The sequence below is a fragment of the Arachis ipaensis genome, chromosome B5 (assembly GCF_059453495.1).
Source record: "Arachis ipaensis isolate K30076 ecotype BB chromosome B5, ASM5945349v1, whole genome shotgun sequence".
Lineage (NCBI taxonomy): Eukaryota > Viridiplantae > Streptophyta > Magnoliopsida > Fabales > Fabaceae > Arachis > Arachis ipaensis.
In genome coordinates, this window is record NC_142440.1 from 71,677,400 (window position 1) to 71,682,677 (window position 5,278).

The window sequence follows — 5,278 nt, forward strand, 5'->3', positions numbered from 1 at the left end:
AGTTGTGGTTAGTAGATGAGTATACAAGATCAAGACTCACTCTGATGGCTCTAGTCGTCTCCTATTGATGTTTTTTGTGATAACCGCAGTGCTATTCAGATTGCACATAATGATGTGTTTCATGAACGCACCAAACACATTGAAATTGATTGTCACTTTGTTCGGCAACGTATCCTTATTGATGCTGTTCGTCTCATTGCTGTTGGAACACTGGATCAGACTGCTGATATCTTCACGAAAGCTCATCACCCGACTCGTTTACGGACTTTGTTATCCAAACTCAAGCTGGTATCCTTAGCTCCCACTTGAGTTTGAGGGGGGATGTTTGAGATTCATTAGAATCAATTTAGATCAATTAGTGTCGTTTATATTTATATAGCATATCTGCATATTAATTGTACGATTCTATGCCTTTATTACTTTGATTCATTTAGCACCTATAAATATCTTTTCATCAGACTGAATAATACACAAAACACTTTCTTTAGATTGGTCTCTTGTTTCTAACAATATATATATATATATATATATATATATATTCAAGTTATAAATATCTTAAACGAATAATTATGAAAATTAAATATATTAAAATGTAAGTAATAATATAATATAGGGTTAAATATATATGAGTTACTAATATAAATGATATTAGTAACTTAAGAATGAAAGATATTTCATGAAGTATTAGCAACTCTAAACTCATCAAAAAATATCCATAATTACTTATATCGATAAATATTGGACTTGATAATAATAATAATAATAATAATAATAATAATAATAATAATAATAATATCTACACTCTATTATAATTATAGCATATAAAATAAATTAATAATATAATAATAAAATTATATTATCATTTATTTTATTTTAAAATTCAAAAGTAATTTATCAAAATAAAACTAATTGCTGAAAATAACAATTTTCCAAAAATATCGCATTAGCATAAAATCTCGAGTTGTTACAGATTCAATATCATCTAATAATCATCATTACATCAGAACACAATTCTCTATTTCTCTATTATTCAACAAAGATACAACTAGATCAAGTATGAACACCATTGATTCAATCCAGTGTCTAATACTGTAAACATCATCTAAAAGATGCATCGAAGAAAATCATGCTTAATACATTGGACAAATATTACTACAAAGTTACGAGAATCAAACCGATCATTGAATTGATCAAGTAACTGATTCAATAGTTCAATGGTCTAAACATAGTTGAACCATAATTGAATCGATTTAATTAAATATACAATAAAATTATTAAAATTCAATATACAATTTTAAATATTCAAATTCAATTATTTCTTAACAAATAAAATCCAAAACTTTGTAATTTCACATATAATTTGTACATATTTTATCATTAAAAAATCACAAAATAAAACATTTTTAAATAACTTATGAATTCTAATTAAGTAATCAGCAATAATACTCATCATATTAGCAACAAAAATTTAGAATAAGAAAAATTTTAACAATAACTTCTAATAATTAAATAATTAACAACAATGAAAAACACAAACTTTTACAAAAACTAAAAAATTCATAATCATAACAAATTTTAACAAAGATTTCTAATCAAGAATTCAACAAAATTATACTTTTTTGGGTCACTAAAGTTTAGGAATCTTTTGAAAATGAAACCATGTGTATATTATTAATATATGACATATAGTTCACAAAGCAAGAGTTCGTCTACGATTTTCTATGACTAAATTCACCATTTTAACACCGACGATTGTTGTAACATAGATCACGAAGATTACCGTCAGAGTATTACTGTTCTGAATCTATCACATACCTCAAAGCATGGTTTCAGTATCTATGCAATATTTTTCTTTTACATTATAAACAAGGCCCTAGAAACAAGAACAAAAAAAAGAAGTAATGTATCATTATTGAGACGGAAGAAATTGTGGAGTAATCACCATTCTCAGTTCCACATAACGATGGCACAATCAATCTAATCCAAAATCTAAAATTCTCAGTTCCCAAATCACCATTCTCAGCTCCTCATCACTCACAACGAAGAACGGAGAGGCGAGCAGAGAGGCTATTTTGGCGGTGAGCCAACGACAAAGATAAAGTAGATGAACCGTGCAGTAACAAAGAGAGAGACGCAGGTGTGGGAGGAGCCGAGGAGTAATTACCCTAGAGGTGAGTAACGGTGCGGTAAACAAAGGCCAGAGACCAAAGAGGCGAGCCGATAAGATGAGCGACGCGAGCGGCGGCGAGGTGTTCGAATAGAGATTCCACGACGAGGAGAAGAGGGTGATTTGCTCTGATAAGGTTTTTCTCACTGAAATTTGGGGGGAGACTTGTGAGAGAATGAAGGGGGAGGCAAGCGAGTTCTGTAATGGTTGCTTTTTTTTCCCCACAAAATGCCATCGTTTTAAGAGGGAGTAGCAAACCAAACCTTCAAAAACCAGACCGATTCATCCGATTCATGGTTAACCGCCAGTTCATCCAATTTTTTGACCAGTTATTTGCAAAACAGTTTTAGATATCAATCGGACCGGCCAAAAAATTGGTTCCCAGTTAAATCGGTCGAACTGGTCGCCTGGTCCGGTTTTCAAAACCTTGAATATTAGTGTCATCTAAGTACATACAAATGGCTGAAATATTTCACAAACATCCTTCAACATAGTTTCAGACAGTGAATGCCGGAGAAAATTAAGCAGGTATTATTAACAAAAAGATTATATCTTTTCTTTCATAATCACCAAGACAATCAAAAAGGCACATATTATAAAGTACTACACGGCTACACGCTATATCATGAGCAAAACTATTAAAAGATACGTTTGTTATCCTCTTTTTTCTTTCGGCTACAGAGTGGAGGAAGCGGAAGGAATCCATTGATCATGGCTCTTCTGATCAAATAACATGCAGCCCTCTTATCTGTATAACACAAAAAGTATGGATTTAAATGACCAAGCTTTTGTTGCATTTCCAGCATTTTCTCGAAAATTATGCCCGATGAAGCCATGCCGACCCACTCCCCATCCACCACCATTTGATGAGAAAGCATGCTGTGAACGGTGAAAATTGCATGGTTAGAGAGAATCAAGCTCTCATCAACCTCTGTTGAGTGAGTCCAAGAGTGAAGGGAGAAGAATCTAAGGAAGAAAGTGAGAGAGATGAAACAAGAAAGGACCAATGAAGAATCTGTTAGGTCAGTTGGAAATGTGAATCAGAGAAAGAGAGAATTGGGGAAGATGAAATTTGTGATTGATTCATCTACTTTTCTGCATTACATGCTTGTCTTATATAATTACACAAGAGCAGCAGTTCTCTAACAATCCAATAAACTGACTGCACTAACTTTCTATATTGAGCTAACAACTAACTAACTCAATCTGCCTAACTAACTTCGCCAGCTGGCAATTCTAACTGCTTATAACTGACTAATACTAACAGCAGCAATGGATCAAATAATAAGTTCAGCTCCCAAAGTCCATTAACTCAGGTTACATGAACAATTCAAAAATCTTTCATGTAAACAGGTAAAACGTCATTGATTTATATCACATATGCACATACATTTTATACCTTCATGCTGTTAGTTCATAGAAGAAAAAGGATGACACTTCCTTTCTCACGAAGAACCAATTTACAACAACTACCTTCCATCAAGCTTTCTTAACCGGGTATTAATCAGTGTTTCATAGAACCCACCATCATCACCCTTCAATATAAGATGCAACGGTGGTTTCACCCCATTCTCAACCAACACCTTATGCCTTGGCTTAATACTCCCTTCCAAGCCAAATTTAAAATACGGCGGAAACCGCTTCAACTCTGAAACTTTTCCATTCATCTCATTCAAAAAGTACTCAACTTTAGGCTTCAAATTCTTCTCTACACTGTAGGTTAACAAAGCAGGGGACCTCACAACCATGCAATTAACCTCCGATTCCGAAAGCCCCGAGCATTTCAAGAACTCGATCTTCGGAACGAGCGTCTCCTCCACGCTCGAAACGAGTAGCACAGTGTTCTGGCACGTGAGGGAAATCGAACCGGCGAACCCTAATTTCATCAGGAATTTTAGGGTTGGCTTCATTGCTCCTCCACGCTGCAGATCAAGAGCCTAGGGCACCGCGAGATCGATTTGTGAACGTCGGGGTAAGGGATTCCAACGTCGTTGAGGAAGAAATCGAGGATCGGATAGAGGTCCGTGGCGGGGTCTCGGTTGAGAAGCTCAGGGAGCATGTCGAGGATTCTTCCCATTGCTCGACGGATTTGACGGCGGAGAGTGGCGTGGACCGGAGGTTAGGGTTTACTTGGAAAGCTTTCTGTGGTTCACTTTGAGATTCTTGAGGTACTGAACTTTTTCCTGGAAAATAAGGCCACGGTCGGTGGAGGAAGGAGCGATGTCTGTTTCCCGGGAACATTGGGGTCTGAATTTAAAAGGGTGAGTTTTCAGGATAAAATCAGGGTTTTGGAAGGGTTTTGGGTTCTGAGGGAGCACGAAGTGAAGGGAGAGTACGATTGTCGTCGTCATGGTGTTGTTGGAGGACGATGGATGATGGCGTTAACGGCGCCGTTTGTTTCTATAATCCAATTCCAAGGAATCTGATTAAACGACATGACGTTTTGACTGACCTTGCATGCTGGATTTCTAGGTAGTCGGTAATGGTCTCGTTATTCTTTTTTTTTTTTTTTTGGACCGGGGCCAAGGCTATATAACTGATCCGGCCACCCAAACAGAACCCGATTCGCCCCAGATCCCGACCCCTAGTGCTCGACCCTAACAATATTATCATCTTCCTCCCATAGCTCTCTGGTCGAGCTTCTTGTTGCCGTCGGGACCTCCCCTACCAGGCGACCTTTTGCAAGGAATTGACACCTGGAGCATTCTTTCCCATTCTGAGTTCTCTGAATGCATCGTTCTCCTCACCAGTGTGATGCTGACGCCGCTGATGGAGTAATCGCCATGGAGCTTCTGGCCAGGTAGTCTCGGCCACAGCAATCCTCTGCCTCGAGGCTTCCCGCAAAGGACCAGGACCCTCTGCGTTCCCTCGTCGATCTGCTCTCGAAGCTTTGCCGATGTGGTTGCTCCTCTCCATAATTCGCCGCTGCGCCGCAGTGGATTGATGCTGCTCTCCCCCCTTCAGCTTCTTGCATGTCTCGAGTTTCCTTTTCTCCCCTCTGAGGTAAGTCCTGTTCCGTTTGCATTCCTTGATGATTGGTAGAGGGTGGAACCCCAACAAGTTGATTTTGCGCCCATTGATTATGCTGAATAATTGCGAATCTGGCTTCTG

At 37.7% G+C, this 5,278-nt stretch overlaps 1 pseudogene; it reads right to left on the bottom strand.

Moving 5' to 3' along the window:
• Positions 1 to 3,223: 3,223 nt before the first annotated feature.
• LOC107641849 (transcription termination factor MTEF1, chloroplastic pseudogene) lies at positions 3,224 to 4,586 on the bottom strand (annotated as a pseudogene).
• Between the last annotated feature and the right edge of the window lie 692 nt (positions 4,587 to 5,278).